This window comes from Canis lupus, chromosome 11 (assembly GCF_048164855.1).
Source record: "Canis lupus baileyi chromosome 11, mCanLup2.hap1, whole genome shotgun sequence".
Taxonomy (NCBI): Eukaryota; Metazoa; Chordata; class Mammalia; order Carnivora; family Canidae; genus Canis; species Canis lupus.
This window is the reverse complement of record NC_132848.1, coordinates 66,688,592-66,706,220: the sequence shown is the minus strand read 5'-3', so window position 1 is coordinate 66,706,220 and position 17,629 is coordinate 66,688,592. Positions and strand designations below refer to the sequence as shown.

At 40.3% G+C, this 17,629-nt stretch overlaps 2 protein-coding genes across 7 annotated transcripts in view; one reads left to right on the top strand and one right to left on the bottom strand.

Moving 5' to 3' along the window:
• PELI1 (pellino E3 ubiquitin protein ligase 1) overlaps positions 1-17,629 on the top strand; it is a 135,960-nt gene that overhangs the window by 9,888 nt on the left and 108,443 nt on the right. For 4 of the 6 annotated variants that reach the window (XM_072768605.1, XM_072768603.1, XM_072768604.1 and 1 more), the window contains 2 exons: positions 1,140-1,198; positions 14,437-14,558. The gene's annotated coding sequence lies outside the window, so the exon portion shown is untranslated. Of the gene's footprint in view, positions 1-1,139; positions 1,199-8,211; positions 8,302-14,436; positions 14,559-17,629 lie in introns of all 6 variants that reach the window. The other 2 variants (XM_072768607.1, XM_072768608.1) reach the window with 1 other exon arrangement.
• The window catches only part of LOC140642215 (uncharacterized), a 95,000-nt gene that overhangs the window by 27,386 nt on the left and 49,985 nt on the right, over positions 1-17,629 (bottom strand). Inside the window, exon 3 of the mRNA XM_072842676.1 lies at positions 14,012-14,047. The gene's annotated coding sequence lies outside the window, so the exon portion shown is untranslated. The remainder of the gene's footprint in view (positions 1-14,011; positions 14,048-17,629) is intronic.

Sequence of the window (17,629 nt, the reverse complement as noted above, 5' to 3'; positions counted from 1 at the left end):
CGAAATAAACTCTGGCTGGTTTAAGTCATAAAGGGGACTTGATAGAACAATAATGACAGAATGATATCCAGCCAATTCACCCTAGAATGTCATCCTATGTTTTTGTGAGTGGTTGGTGTTCAGACTGTAGCTTTTGTTAAGTATTTGGCCACCAGCTCTGGACACTGGAGGTCCTCATAGACTCCAAAGGCAAGATGCAGCCAGCTCTCAGAAATGGACTAGAACCTGTGTATCATACATGGTAATTTTGGCAACAAGCAATGGAAAATTAACTCACGCTAGCTTATAACAGTGGCCAGCAAGTGACAACCCAGAGGCTGGACAGCTGTCTTGCTGGAACACATTCATAGTCACTCATATATGTATCAGGTAGGGCTGCTTTAGAGCTACCATGGCAGAGTGGATTAGTTGCAACAAAAACTTCTTAGCTTGCAAATCTTAAAATATTTACTATCTGACCCTTTAAGAAAAAGTTTGGTTACCTCTGACTTCTATAATAGATCATTTATTATCTAATATATTTGATTCAGTCCAGAGTGGGCTCAAAATGCTATCAAAGCCTTGGGGTTTTTAGAATTATTTTTGCTGCCATCTTCAGTATTGCCCTCATCCCAGGATGGTCTCCCTTAGGGTGGCAAGGAAGCTGACAATGGCAATTAGGACTATGTGCTTCCTTGTTCATCTCCAGCAGGAGAAAGAGTAACTTCCCCCCTAGATATAGAATATACATTTTTAAACAGATTGGGCCAATTCAGGATCAAGCCCATCACTGGATCAATACAGTTGCCAGAGAGTTGCCATGCACATGTTGTCTTAGACCAGTTGGCAACCTCTTTTAAGGATGAGTGGATCCAGAACATGATTAGTATTGTCTAGAAAAGAAAAATAGAGAGTAGATGTTAAGTATGCAAGTAACAGGCATTGGCAAAGTATGGGAACCAAGGAATCATCCCAACCTTCCACTTCTATATCTCTACTTCCCCTCTTTGACTCTGATTCACTGTTCTTCTCATCAAGCCTGTTTCTTCCACTTCTCCCAAAATGTGGTGGAAAATAGAGCTGCCAATAACTCAGATATTTATTACTATGGTCTTATAACTGAAAGAAACTAATCTCCTTTTCTCTATCATATTTTTTAGCTCCTAGAGAAAGATTTTCATTGGCCCAGCGTGGGTCAGGGGAGCTTCCTCAATCAAAGGTAAGATCATGCTCTGGAATTGGAAACTCTCACTAGAACCAAGTAGATGGTGGTTAGAGAGGGGGTCAGAACTGGAAAACAGTGTTGCAAAGATGAGCCAACAGGTGTCCGCTATAGTATGTTCATTTCTTTATGTCAGATTAAATAAATAATCCAATACTTTCTAGTACAGGTGATTGTGTACATTAGGATTATTTTTCATTTGAGAAAAACAGACCCCAAAGAGCAGTCACTTAAACAGGATAGTTTCTCTTTCTTTTATATCAAGTGGGAAAGGTAAGAAAGTTGGTATGGCACTTCTATTCACTCATCAGCTGTGTCACCCTTGTCTTCATGATCCAAGATGGCAGCTAGAGTTCCTATTAGTGTGTCCACGGTTGTAGCAGCAGGATGGAGGAAGGGATGGAGAAGGGACAAGAGGTACACAACAACTACCATATAAGGAAAGCTCCAGAACTTGCTACATAATACTTTGACCTACTCCTTTACAAGGGACATTGCAAAGCAGCCTTTTTTTTTTTTCCTGGACTGCTAAATGTCTGTTCTACAAATCAGAGGTTCTAATACTACAAAAGAAAGGAGAACATGTAGTAAGTGACAAATAGCAGAGTGATCATAGTCTCTGCATAGTGAATTCATTTTTAGAATACATAAGACTTTCAAGCTAAAAGGATTTACTTTGAACTCAGAAAGAAAAATAAAACAGTCATCATTAAGGAACTTAAAGGAGAGTTTAATAATACAACTCATGTCTTGTACTCCCATAATTGAAATTTAAATGCATTAAGGTAACAGAAAAACACACAGAACACAGCCATTGTTTGCTTATGCCATGTATGGCCTTCAAATAAAGATAGTTCTGTGTTCTAGTGAAGAATTATCTCCCAGACTATGACAACCCATTCGCGTCATTTTAGAAAAAATTCTGTGGAATTCTATAGCTGTTGTGGTATAAAAGGAGACAGACTAGTATTCCTTAAATTCAGACTCAGACTTAGAAACATGAAATTCTGAAAAACTGTTATTTAAGCCCAAGAACTTCTACTGGCTAAATTATCAAAATGGAAATGTCCCTAATGACCAGGTGTATTTGGTCAACTAAAAAAAACTGTTCCCAGTTCTATTGCTTCAGTGATAGCCTGAAAAACTCCATCAAAGGATTTGTAACTTGCCTTTCAAATCCTGATTGGTGGGCCTATGCTTTTTAAGCCAGTTTCTTATGGAAAGAAGATTCAAACAATATTCTCCAGGCAACCCTGGTCAGTCCTTAATGGTGACTGCGTGAACCTGACTCTTTCTATTTGGATTTAGAAAAAATAGTAAAGCTCAGTTCTCTTGCATGTGAATGAATGGAAAGTAGAGAAAGGGATTTTTTAGCACCTGGAAAGTTCCAGCAAAACCAAGCCTTGCTGCAGAGGGTGTGTCAGTGTTCAGGGCAACACCCTTCCTGCAGTCACGGAGTACAGGAGCGTGTACTCAACTATTATTAGGTGACAAGAATAGAACATTATTCGGAGCAATAAAGTGTTATTCAAATTCTACCAAAGTACACAGATGCCGTAACACAGTAATTATTCTAAGAAAGAGTGTTTAATTTAGAAATTACCTAACCTTTTTGGTTTCTATTTTTTATGACATTTGTAATCTAAATTAGCAACAAACCTGTGTCTCTCAAGCTTTTACATCAAACTCTAAATTTGATTTGCAATTTTATTTTAGGATCAGGGAGGGATCAGTCTGTTTCAGAGATTTAAGGCCAGTTTAGACCTAAGTAATCTGCAGACAAAGGGTAGAGAAGTAAAATGAATGAATGCTATTGTTTTCAAACGAGAGAAGAGGAGCCATATCACCATGGGACTATTTCCTTTCTCCTGTGCTGCTCCTAGAGATCCAGGCAGGACTGATGTTTGCCAAGGGTTGGGATTTGGGCCTCTCAATGTGAATCAACAAAATAATCAATCCAATGTTGATTATACTTAATCATGTCTTTGTTCCTCAGCAAACTCCCTTACTAATTCATTATTCTGGCAATAATTTTTCAAGTACCTCTCTATACCCGGCCCTGTGCTACATTACGGGTATACACACAATGATCAGCAAGGGTCCCCATCTCAAAGGATTCCCACCACCATCCGCTGACAGTGATACTCATTTCAGTTATAGGAATAATCAGCATGTTTATAGAAAATGATTAACAGAAAATATTTACAAATGATCATAACAATTAGATGGAATTACAAGTAATTTTTAAAATCATTCAAACTTCCTATAATGTTATCCTATTCCTATAATTGTATTATACTCCCCTAATGCTTTTAATAAAAAACACATTGGAGATTTCAAACCCTAGTGTTAAAAATTGAGTGATGAATTTTGATCAAAGTTACTTTAAGTAACAGAACTGCCATTATAAATCAGTCGCCCTTTCAAAACAAAAATTAATTATGTAATCATAATAAATTCTATCATATGCATAACAGTTATTACAGAAAATCCATTTAAGGCTTCCCTGGAGTAGGAAAAAAAGGTCACAGGTGAAAACTAGAGAACAACACAGCTTATACTGTTTTAGGTCTCCTGATGAAAAGGACAGTGAGATGAATGACCCTTTCTAACCTCTTTGCCAAGCATGTGACATTCAGTAAGCACCCATGATGTCATCAGTTAGGCCTACCAGAAAACACTCTTGAGCAGCCTCCGAAATTTTGTCATTAGCACATGTAGTCTACCTCATATTGCCGAGAAAAGTACTTCTTGAAATGTCTCAGAGAGGGAAGTATTAACGTAGACGCGTTAGCTGCTCTGGTGGTCATCAGACCCGGGCCGGTGGTGTCAGTGGTTTTACCCACAAACCAACTTGCTGGAAGAAACCTGCCCACTTTCAGCTGAGGGTGAAGATCACATAAATTCAAGGCCCCCAACAGTGCTATGAATGTCACCAGGAAGACGATCCAGGCAGGGCTAGGAGTAGATCCAACAAAGGTGCTATTGAATACATATTGAGGCGTTGTTTTGACCAGGAAATCTGATGAATTCTACCCCTAATCTAAATGCCTTTCTGATGCCTTCAGAGCACAAGTATCTAGGTTATTTGAGTATTTAACGGGAGGCTTTACCACAAAAGAAGGGATGGCAGGACAAGATGCTTATCAAGTTCTTCAAAAGCAACAGTTGAAGTGAACAAACTGTTGTGGGTGCTTTTAATATGTGAATTTACAAAGTCATATACTCCTTTCTGTCATCAGGAAGTAAGAGATAAAAATCCCTTTTAAAATCACTGAATCGACAGAGATAGGATCTTTACAGACTTTTCTCATTTCTGTCATTCCAGTCTCTGAAGATTTGAACTGTTATTAATTCAAAAATATGTATTGATTTCCTACCACATGTCAGACAATGATCTGGTGCTTAGGATGGATCAGTAAACAAAACAAACAGGGGTACCTTATGGAGATTACATTCTAAGTAGGAAGCAGAAAATAAACCATAAACATAATCAGGAATTTCAATAGATATTGGAAGGGATAAAGATTATAGAAAAGGAAATATTAGGGCAGGGTAAGAGGCCCAGGAATGCTAAGTATGGAGAAGGAAGGCAAATCCAGTTTAAATAGGTGGCAAGGTAGGTCCCATTGAGAAGGCAGCAATGGAGCAAACAAGTGAGGGTAAGGGAGTGGGCCATGTGACTCTCTTGGGAAAAATATTCCAGGCTGAGGGAACAAACATGACTGGGTATTTGAGGAACAAGGAGACCAGTATGGCTGGAGTGGGATGAGTGAAGGTGAAGTTAGCAGGAGGTAATAGGGGGGCAGGTCTTCCGGTTGCATAGACGTTTGTAAGGACTTACATCTACTCTGAGTGAAATAGGCATCATTGTGAGGTTCTGAGCAGAGGAGTGACATGATCTGACTTGCATTTTCGAGTATCTCTCTGACTTCATTCTGGCAGCTAGACTGTTATAGAAGTGAGGGGGAAAAGGTAGAAGCAGAGAAGCTGGTTAGGAAGTGATTACAATAATCCAAGAGAGATGTGACAGTGGTTCAGACTAGGGAAGTAGCAGTGGAGGTGGTGAAACGTGGTTGGATTCCAGGTATATTGAAGTAGGAACCAGCATAATTTGGATGTGAAGAAAGAAAGAGAGTAGACAAGGATGACTCTAAAGTTTTTGGTCTGAACTAATTAGGGATAGAGTCGTCATCAACTGAGGGGGTAGAGCAGGCTTTAAAAGAAGAATGAGAGTTCAAGTTTGGACTTGTTAGGTTTCAAACATTGAGTAGGCAATTGGATAAAGGTCTGGAGTTTAGGAGAGACATCTGAGTTGGAGATACACATTTCACAGCTCATAGATAATATTTAAGGCCATGAAACCGGGTGAGATCACCAAGGGAGCGAGCAAGGAAGAGAAGAGGCCCAAAGAGAAAGAGCCTGGTGGCCCTCCAAGATTATGAAGTCAGAGAGAAGAAGAGGGGCCAGACAAGGAGACTGAAAAGGAATGCCCAGTGAGGAGGAGGAAAACCAAGAAAGGGTGTGTCCTGGAAGCCAAGTGAAGACATTGTTTCAAAGAAGAGGGAGTAGTCAGCTCTGTCAAATGCTCCTGACACATACCTAAGCCTTGGAATGAGAACAGACCTATGGGGAGGGTAGGTCACTGGTATCTTTGGGGACAGCGGTTTCAATGGAGTGTTTGTGGGAGAATGAATTTAAGAGGTGATAAGAAGGGAAAAACTAGAGGCAGTAAATATAAATACCCCTTCAGAAAAATTTTGCTTAAAAGAGAACAAAGAATTCGGGCTATAGCCCCCATTTTTCTTAAGTGTTTTCTTCATGTGTAAATATGAAAAATTACACAAGAAACAACAAGTGTTGGTGAAGATGTAGAGCAAAAGGAATGCTTGTGCACTGCTGGTGGGAACGCAAACTGGTGCGGCCACTGTGGAAAAGAGTATGGAGGTTCCTCAGAAAATTAAAAATAGAACCACCCTATGATCCAGTAATTCCGCTGCTGAGTATTTACCCAAAGGATAGAAAAACACTAATTTGAAATATGCATCCCTATGTTTATTACAGCATTTTCACAATAGCCAATTTTTTTTTTCACAATAGCCAAATTATGGAAGCAGCCCAAGCATCTATTGATAGATGAGTGGACAAAGAAGATGTGATGTGATGTGATGTGATGTGATGTGATGTGATGTGATATGATGTGATGTGAGTGTATGATGGGACATCACTGAGCCATAAAATAGAATGAAATCTTGCTATTTCCAGCAACATGGATGGATCTAGGCAGTATAATCCTAAGTGAAATAAGTCAGAAAAAGACAAATACCATATGATTTCACTCATATGTGGAATTTAAAAAACAAGCAAACAAAACTGAACAGAATAAAAAAGAGACAACCAAGAAAACCAGACTCTTAGCTATAGAGAAAAACTGATGGTTACCAGAGGGGAAGTGAGGGGGAGAGGTAGAGTAGATAATGGGGATTAAGAGTACATTTATTGTGATGAGAACTGAGTAATGCATAGAATTGTTGAATCATATTGTATACCTGAAACTAATATAAGACTATATGGTAACTATACTGGAATTAAAATTTTTTAAATAAATTAAATTTAATTTAAAAACATGAAAAACTAATAATTACCAAGTGAATGTCCTGGCCTGTTTTCTTTTAAGCAGACAAATGTGTCCTAAATGCAGTTATTTACTATGGAGTTATTTAACAAGCTGTTAATACTGTGTCTGTACAAGGACATTTCAGAGATTATAAAATCACCTCCACTATAAAAGATTCTTTATGCCAAGGAGGCCTTCTCCAAGTGATATATGTTTTGGTGTTTCTTACTTCTATCCCTTCTCAAAATGCAAAACCATTCATCTCAGATGGAATACTGCAGTGAAGCAGCAGGACAGCTCCCTTTGCTACTTATACCCAGGACCTTGGGAAAGTCTCCTTGCATCCAATCCCTCACTTCCAATAGTACAAGGGAAAAGGGAGTGAGTTGGTGTGCGGGCACTGGGGGTATTGAGAAGATGGGGGAGGGCACTAAGTGTATCAGACTTCAGACTGTATCTCTGAAGTCAGATCTAACTCTGGTAAGCAATTCTGAGTGTGATATTGGTGTTTTGTTTTATTAACTAAGGCTAACTTCAAACCCAAAGGGCTCTGTATGAGTCCACGTGTGTGTGTGTGTGTGTGTGTGTGTGTGTGTGTTTTAATGGTTTCCTTTCTTTTGGAGGTATGGGGACAGTAGGCATTCTTTGCTGTTCTGCTCTTTACTACATTTAAACTACTGTCACTGTCTAAGCCATACTATGATACCTAAGTCACAGCCAATATTCTGAAACTCATTTTTTAAAACCTGATTTAATTTAAGGAGCTTTGAAAGCATCCCCCCAAAAGAAAAGACAATACTGAATATTGCATCCACAATCATAGGTGAGGATCATCTCTAAGTAAAAGGAATATTTTTGTCTTATGTCTTTTCACTAACATGAATCATTTCAACTCACCTAGCTATGTAAGTAGTTCCATTTTATAAGAATAAATGTTTGAAATAATACTTGCTATATTAAGAAAAGAATGTATAGAGAATAGCGATTTTTATGACTACTAATAACTACCAAAGCTTCAGAATTACAGGTATCCTAAAATACTGTGAGGATTGTATTGCTGTCGTTGCTAAGCTAGCAACTTCCCAGTTGCACTACGGCAGGGTGACAGAAAGCATTGGCACTGGGGCAATGACTTTGATGATCTGCGAAGGTGCTATGAAGGAGGAGGGTCACCCTCCTGAGTCCACCTGGGCACCTCAGAGGCGGGCACAGAACAGGGTTTTATCCAGGTGGCAGTAGCTCCCGTGGTGGAGCGTCTGGAAAGGCAACATCAGCAGGATGCAGGGCCATGTACTCCCATGCAGCGCAGTTGCTATGGGGCAAATAGGACTCCATGCAGTAGAAACTCCAGTGCATGGAGTGCTGCTGTGCTCAGGTCATGCTGACCTGCCAGGTGGAGAAACTCCAGGACCAGCCAGCCTGGTGCACCTGCGTTACAACAACAAAACCAACGACTTGATGGATGTAGGGAGCAAGTATGCAGGTAAGCATATAAACCACATTACTTCCATGATCAAATATATAAAGGGTTTTCTCTCTCTCATTCATTGGGGAATGAGAAATTTTGCCCACCAGGGATGGGAGCAGGAGTCTATTGAAAATAAAAGCATCTTTATCTTTTAAGCAAAACTAAGAAATGATGGAGTCAAGAATTACAGCAAATTTAAATAATATGTAAGTTGCCACTGGATGCTTGGCTCCATTATGCATTTTAATCCATAGAAATGGAAACAGAAGAAGGTGCTAAATTTAGGTAAGGGCTAACACAAGATTTTTCTAGAGCCCAGATTTCATGTAATGAGAGTTTGTTTTGACACTGCGGATCTCCCCCATCATACCAAGCGAGAGCCCTCTGAGGTACCAGATTGCTGTTGGTAAACAGGTAGCAACAGGCTGGCAGCTTCCCTTCACCTGCCTGTGACCTGGTGTAGTCTGAAGAGGGGTAATTGTGTTTGTTGCCAACCAGCAGTACCACCACACCATTTTCCTTGGTCATGAAGCAACAGCCATGAGGTTATATCTAAGTTGAAGAGAGAATATTTGGGGGGTATTTTTGCTTTGCTTTGCTTTTATATTAATATTCAAGGGCCTGAAATTGATTAAGATATGGAGCTAAGGGAGGAGCGGTCAAGATTAGAGCTTTGAGAGGCTCCTGATGGATGCGACTTTCTTGCTACTAAGGCACGGCCTTGCTTTTCTTGAGGTTCCTGCCCATCACATTTTTCAGCCTGGACCCCACATGATACACGAGAGGCACATGTCACACTGGTTTGGGAAGCAGAGCTTCCCTCTCACCAGCTGCCATGATGGTCTCTGACCCTGTCTTCCTCTGCTGTTCTGCAAGAGAATGATGTGAAGGGCAGTGACTCTTTGCCCTTGAAAGGAAAGGGGATTTGAATTATAATATGTATCAGGGTCTGGGAATGAACAGTATAACTTAGATTCTTGCCTCCTTAATTAGGACGAGTTGTAAAGCACTGAATTTGGGGAGATCTGTTTTTTATCTGTTTGTTTTTTCCCAAGTAAATGGAATGAGAATCTAAGCATGGCAAGCATAGCTTACTTAGCCCCCTGAAATTGCAGAGCCCCTGTGAAGATGCCCCGGCAACAATGACCACAAGGAAGCTATGGATCCCTCAGTTCAAAGGAGGGGCAGCTTTACCAAATACCACTTCCTGTCAGGCCAGAGGCCTCTGGGCCATGCCATCGTCCTTCCTCAGCACTGGCATCATGCTGATTAGGATCTTGTTTCCTTTCTACTACCTATTACTTAAAATAATAACATAGCCTGTGTGTTTGATGTTTCAAGGCTATGCTATATTTTCCTAGTGATTAAAAAATAAATAAGGTTTACTACATCCTCCCTCAATAAAGCCTCAACTAGGAATCAGTCCAGTATTTGAATCCCAGCCCCTCAGTTTATGAGCTAGGGCCAATTATTAACCAGCCAGGGTCATGGTTTCCTCATTGGTAAAATTAATAAGAATCATTTTTCCTAACTTCACAGATAAGGATCAAGTCATTTAATGCAGGTAAATCACTTGGCAGCCAGTTAGCTCTCAACTGTCTGTTCACTATTTGGATGAAGAGGATATGGTTAGGAGCCCTCCTAGGTAGATCTGGGACAGGAAGATCTGCAGCAAAGTGTGCAGTGGGTAAAGGGAGACGATGCAGCAGGTGCATCTCCTTCTCCTTGGGAACTTCCAGGAACTGCCTATCAGTCCTGGTGCTGCCCTCAACACCCTCACCTGTGCTAATGACTTCTCTGATGGAACTGAAACTACATGGAGAACCTTGCAAAAGTCAACCATGGCTAACTGTGGCTAATTACATATTGCCTTGAGAACACGGTACCACAAGAACACACACCCACACACACACACTGATCCCATGCACACATGGACACTGATCTGGCTTCAGAGCAATCAAGAATCAAAAGGTAGAGTAACTCTAGAACATTATTTTCCCTGGGCTAGAGCAGAGTCAGAGATATTCGGGACCTATCTTCGGGGTAATTATTTCTAAGAGCCTTGATAAAATGTACAAAGCTAGAGTAGGAAGTAGCAACGTGAAAGCAGTTGTTGGAGAGAAGCGTTCTCTAAGAGAAAGAACTAATTAATTGGTTTGACTGGAGCTTCTTTTATATATTGATTCCTACTACCTCCCTGGTCAGCACTTCCTTCCAGCTGATGAGAAAATGATGAACATACAGCCAAAGGGCCCTGCAGGTGCAGAGAGCTAAGCTAACAAACAACAATACCGCCCCCTAAAATATTCTAACCCCTTGTTCTTGGGGACTGCTTCTTCTCAGGGTCCTTCCCACCACTTTCCTGGTAATAGCACCTAAAAGGCTAAGAAACAAATCCCAAATTTGGGTGAGATGTATAGCTGAAAGAAGACAACACAGGCTTTGGGGTCCCACAGAATTGGACCTCTCCTAACACCAGCCCACAAAACTGGCTAAGTTACCTAACCTCTCCAAGCCTTGGTTTGCTCATCTGCTAAACGAAATCTTCATAAGGTCTACTTCCCTGGGTTGTGGCCAGAATCACATGAGAAATGTATATAAGGCCCCTAATACGGCGCATGATTCATGGAAAGCACTCAAGAACGGTAGAGCACTATCCTTAAGTATAAGGAGTCATTATCCTTTAATAGTTTCTTTTAATATGGGAGTTTCTGTCCATCCCCAATACAGGAGAGGTATTCTAATAAACCAGTCACTAATGGAGTTTGTGATCACGCCGTCCAACCCCAGTTCCTGTGGATTGTGGAGTATAATCAGTCCCAAGCCGTCAGCAAGGTCCCTGGGCCTGATCTTCAAATCCAGTATCACTACAACAAAGACCTGGGGATGGGGAGAACAGCACCACTGTATCGGATACACCCTCCTTCCCTTTTTCCTAAAACCTGTTTGCCCCCTTTCTCTCCATAACTCTTCAGTTCCCAGGGAACAAAGACTCTTGGGAAACAGGAAGCAGCAAAAAGCCTGTGAGAAAATCCCCAGATGAAGATCAGCAATAATCTCTCCAGACAACAGTTTGGTCAGAAGAGGGAAATTCCCCACCAGGCCTCAAAAACAGTCCCTCAAGAAAGCTTAGAGAAGGTTAATTTGGGAAATCCCCTTAGAGGCAACAGAACAGAAACGGAAATCTGCTTCTTCAGAGAACTCTAAACAGAATGAGACAATTAGCGTGTGCCAGGGGAGGGCTCTGTGTCAAGCCACACTGCTGCTCCTGCCCACCTTCCTCCTTTTCATCCTGATCCTGAGGGTAACCCTGAAGGTTCCCAGTTGCCAGAGCCACTTGATACCCAAGGCTCCCAACGCAGGGGAATTAATGGCACAATTCTTAGCCTCTTGACATGAGCTGCTGCTAAGCCAGATTCACTTCCAGTTAGGACCTCCTGTAAACCCTCCCTCCCTCTTGCCTCCTCCCCATGGTAAACTATCAAGCCACAGCTGTCATACTGCGAGAGTTTCCCATCAGGTTTTACTGAGTTCTAATCTGAATGTGACCTTGGGGTCACATTTCTTAGCTGCTGCTAAGCTCCAGGAGGCAGGGAGAAATCCTTCCCACAAGGAAGGGAAAAAAAAAATCACATAAACCTTGTTCAATGAAGGGCTTAGAATGGAATATCCACTGCTGAGCTGTGGCAGAAAAAATATATAAACAGTGCAAAAAGGGGACCCAGGGAGTGGGGGTGGGGGACTGTTGGCTCCATGACTCCCTGAATCCACGTGCAACTGAGGCCCAGGTCGATCAGGTCTTCACAAATCATCCCCTTCCCATAGAACTTCTCTGTGGTGTGTTTTTGATCTGTGACTTAAAATGATTCAGGACGATGACAAAAATGAGATTTTAGTAAAAGAGAGAGGAAAGTAGTCTCCTTCGTGACAGCTAAAATTTCCTTTACTGTACACTTACCCAAAATAGGTACCAAATTTTGATAAAAAGGAGTTTTTAAAGGAGAAAGTACTCTGGGCTTAAAGTCCTGGAGGATATTGTGCTCTACTAAAGTGTGGGCCTTTTACATAGTCAGGACTGTATGATTCACAATTACAGATTGTACTTTCAAATATTTTTTGACTCCTAGAAAACCACCCTGCCAAAAATCATTTTCCTGGTACCTTCAAACAAATATGGTTCTTACTCACTTCAATTCATGTGGCTTTGTTAAGATTCTCTTTCCAAAAGTTGTAAACATTCTCAGCCACCTACTTTTCCCCATGCTTGGAATAAGCCAGAAAACTCCTGGCTTTGGGTTTGCATGTTTCTAAGCAATTAGAATAGTCTTTAAATTCATTCTGTATACACAAATAATAATTACAATAGTAACATTCAAACGACTATCAAAGTCTCCTACGCTTGCAAATTCTAGAGAGATCATCAACATACCCTCAATAGGTATTATTCCATTTTTCATTTGGGAGCCTAGGAGGTATTCAATTCACAGTTCTAACGAGACTAGGGCATATTTTTGATTTCAGGGGAAAATTTTCATCTGCTCTCAGCTCTACTGTAGTTATGAATGTGAAATCAATTAAATGATGATGCACATCAGCAAAAAAAATAAAATAAAAAATAAAAAAAAATGGTCCTTTAGCAGAGGCACAAATGAAACAGATTCCAACATGGGTCTGAGAGTAATAAATACACTAATAAAAAAGGAAAGCATGGAGCAACTTTGATGGAAGTAAGCTGTTTGCCTTTGCCCTGGAAAGTTTATAGTGTTTTAAACAATTGTAAACATGTCAGTATACATGGATACTGTTTCCATAGCAGCATAGCAACAGTTAAGAGTTTCTCCAAACATACCCAAAAGGAAACTAAAAATAGCTTGTCTTCAATATCAAAATACATACATATACATATTCAGACAAGGGTACACAGAATGATATGTAATTAGAAGTTCTACAGACACCAACCTTTCACAAAAGCACATTGCAAGTAGCTTTAAAAACCAATGAGTTTGGTACCTTTCGAAATGGGGTAGAGACCAAAGAGTCCAAGGGAAGGGCAGGCAGATGCCAACTTGAATTCTAAGATCAGAGGCTCTTGACCCTAAATGCCTCCAACCATTGCTTTGCTGGTTCCACGTGACATACCCCTTGCTGCCAAAAACCCTCGTATCCTGTCCACTTTAGGCTCCTACCAAAATCGGAGTTGAGGGTATGATACATGGTGTTACCTCCATTTGCTATAATGTGCTCTTGTCTTCTTACATTTTCTAGCCAACGTTTTCCATCCTCCTGATATAGGGTGAACAGTAGTTGCATTTTATTTTTTTATTTTTATTTTTTTTAGTAGTTGCATTTTAAAAAATAATGTAAACCCAAATGCCACACTTTCCCAGTGAACTTACTTCACCTGACACACGGTGACAGAAATAGTGATTCTGAAATGAAGACAGCATGTCAGTACATTTTGGGGGCCTTTGCTGTTTGTGCTTTTTATTTATAGCTAAGAATTACAAGTAGTTCAAAAACATCATCTAGTGGGAAATATTATTATAGGGTATCTGTACTTTATTACCCAAACTTGGACACTTTTTAGAGCAAAAGGGGGTGCTATTTATAATCACACTGGGGAAACAGATGTCAATCAAGACAGCCCAGCAAGTCTAGACTAACAGTCACACAATGTCACATATGAGTATAAGCATCTTTAGGGTAGGGATGATGTCTTACTTACTCTTGAATCTTCAGCACCTATTGCAGTGCTTTACACCTAGAAAGAATTCAATAAATGATTGTTAAATTAAGAAATTCTATAATTAGGTTATGTTTTTGTAAACCTTTAATAAGTACATATATATGATAGTGTAAGACATGAGCATAATTTATTTTTTTTCAGTCCACAGACCATGTGTTGGGGTTAAATAAAATCCCACGGAGAGCTACAGGGTGAATCTTACTTCATCATCTAATCTTCTCCTTGAAAGTAAAGAGGATAAAAATGGAGAAGCAAAATATATCTATGAGTCATAAAGAAAATAATTCTATCAGTTTGGAGTGGTGTATGAAAGCACTAAAAAAGGGTTGGAGTATGAATGCAGATAAGAAGCAATTTCATAATCTCTACAATGGTTATTATCCTGGTTTCATTTTCTCTGCCAGGAATGTTAGTCCCTGGGGAGAAATGCAGAACAAGTATTGGATGAGTACACTCCAGCTGGGAAGAATGCTATTTGTCTTTCATGATGAGAGTCCTAGCCATTGGTGAACTCCCAGGAGTGAAGGTAAGAGCCTCTTTACTTTTCTGCCTGGATCTCCCAGGAGCACAGGGAATGTCTTACACAAGTCAATTTCCCATTTGATGGAACGCCAGTTCTTGGTTTATAAGCTGCATCAAAGGATTGCCATGGGAAGTAATCATTACATTCAAGAGAAGTGCTTAGCATTCCTCCTATGAAAAGCACTATAAATCTCCCCACTCCCCTTTGGTGGAGAGGCAGCAGAGTTTGGGAAGTGGTGTGGCCTATCTCCGACTCTGCAGTCCTGCTGTTTGTTTGGGTTTGCAAGATGGATCACCCTACAGGGTGTTGCATCAACTTTCTGGGCCCCTATTCCTTCATCTTTTAAAGAAGGAAAATAATAATTGTACCTGTGTAAAGGATTGCTTATGAGGATTAAATGATATTCGTGTGAAACACCTAGAACATGAATGTGAGCTATTATTGTTACCCATCTCTGTATTTCTTCAGGTGTTAGGCAAGGGAACTGTTGGAAACAAATTTTTAATTAAAGGCAAAAATTATGCTTTCTCATGTTTCTAATCCAAATCCACCCATATGTGTACACCTAATACCAGAAGGAAGCTGCCTGACCGGGGCCACTTCCTTCTCTCATTCCCCTCCCCAGAATTTAATCGCTTGTCACTCTAACATCAAGGGGGCTTTGCATTTATGATGACAATGATTATTATCCATTAAATTTCATTAAATCTGAGGCAGTTTGTGGGCTGGGCTGTAACTAGCCAGTCTGTTTCAGGGAAAGCTGAAAAAAACCTGTACCAAAAGAATATCTCTTTTGAAATGTCTAATTTAGAGGTTAGGAAAGCTTCAGAGAAGTGAGGGGTTTTTTCACAGAATTATGTAAGGCTTTATATTTAATGACTTTCTGATGTCTGAGCTGGGGGGCGGGGCTGGGAAATAGGCCCTTTATAAATATCAAATCATGTTGTTATCTATGGAGAGTATGCCAGTTGGTTACATAGAGCCAAATTCTGTTCAGTTTGATAATTACTGAATTTGACATTCATAGAGGTTCTTTTTTAATTCTGGAAATAAGAAATCCAAAAACTCATTAAATTATGAACTGTTTCAGCCCTGTTATCCCTATATAATCACCCCATGGACTACCCTGCCACAGCAAGTCTTTGGGAGAGCTCCTGGTGTTTAGAATGTCAAAACAGGGATTCAATTAATATAAAAGCCACCACTGTGTGGTTTTAAAAAATGAAATACCTGATTTAGGGTTATAGTAGATTCAAAGGAAAGATATGGTTACTCATGCCCAGCACAGAACCTTCTATCCAACAAATCCACACTACTGTTCAAAGAGAAGAGGAAGAGCAAAAGAAACCTGTTTAAGAGTATTTGAGAGCAGGAGAATTGGCCACAACATCTGTCTCTTTCTTTTGATAGTAATAGTAATAATTCATTTACTTAGCCATATTGCCATTTCTTCCTTAGCCACATTAAGGAACATCTAATTATTTCTCACAAAATAGGAGCTTCTAATGAAACCATTATTATTCAACACATTTAGTAACAATAAAGGTCTAGAGAATACCTAGATATTCTTAGTCTTTAGAAACCCTGTCTTCATGTCCTGCTTGAAATATTCCTGTGCTAACGAATGGAACAAGCATGGTGGAGAAAAAGTACTTGGGACGGGGAGTCAGAATTCTGTGACTTAGAGCTACAAACTTGGGCAAGTCATCTGGCAGTGAAATGCTAGGCAGTCACATGGTCTCAAAATATTATCTCACAAGGCATGCCTTCATTACAAAGGGGAAAGATACCTACATAATGGAGAAATCTATTAGACACCACCTTAACCTAATGATCAAACTTCCTCGTCGTAATGAGCAAACTGACATTATGTGACCTCATCCCATGCCCATCGCAGACATCATGAATGGTTCTCAGCACGCTTTCCCATGAAGCCAGGGCACAGCCTCATAATCTTTTTTTTTTTTTAAGATTTTATTTATTTATTCATGACAGAGGCAGAGACACAGGCAGAGGGAGAAGCAGGCTCCATGCTGGGAACCCGATGTGGGACTCGATCCCGGGTCTCCAGGATCACACCCCAAGCTGAAGGTGGCACTAAACCACTGAGCCACCGGGGCTGCCCACCGCCTCATAATCTTTCTCAAGACTGATGGCATCCTCCTAGAGAAGGAGTTTGAGAACCTAACGGTGCTGATATCATCCCACTTTGGCCTGCAAGTAACAAACACAGCATAAAGTATGTCCCTTCTATAGTCATGAGGGCCTCTGGGACATCTCCCAGGGGGCTCTGAGGTCCTCACTAGACGAAGGATTGTAGATCCCAGGGCTTTACAGACAGTACAGTCAAGATGGCTTTACCAACTGGGAGAAAAGAAATATTGTGTGTGTGTGTGTGTGTTTAAGCCCAAAGCAAAAAACAAAACAAAACAAAAAACCCGAAAAACAAACAAACAGAAAAAGTGGGCTGCCAAGTGAGATACAATCTATCTAATATCACGGATTATTTGTAGCAACTGTTATCATTTTTGAGGCCCCTTTGCTGATTAGGATCATGCTCTCATATCCTACAGAAAGAAACTTTGCTATGGGACAGTGGGCTCTGCTCAGTCCAGTCAGGTTTCAAATTTGTCCTCCAAGATTAAAGCTTAGAGCTTACATATTTGAATACTCCCAATGGTGACAACTGTACACCTTTAAGGCCGAATTTGTGCTTTGATGTCACTTTTCCCATCTAACAACCTGGTTTCTACTTGTTATGTCTCCAGTTCAGCTCTTTATCTGTTTCCTTTATACCATTTACCCAACTGGCAAGTCTTTTTTTTTTTTTTTTAATTTGTTAGCAGGTTATTATGAGGGTGGTTTTGGTCTGTCTTTCCAATTACATCAGCTCCAGCGGAGCAAGGACAATTTCCAACTTGTGCATCATGGAATCCTCAGCAACTAACACAGAGCCTGGCACACGGGGCAGTCAGTGGCTATTTATTGACTAAATGAGTCAATAAGTGAATGAATAACTGAATAGATCTGATTTTTTTTTAATATTCCAAGTTATTTTGAGTTAAGTCTATGGA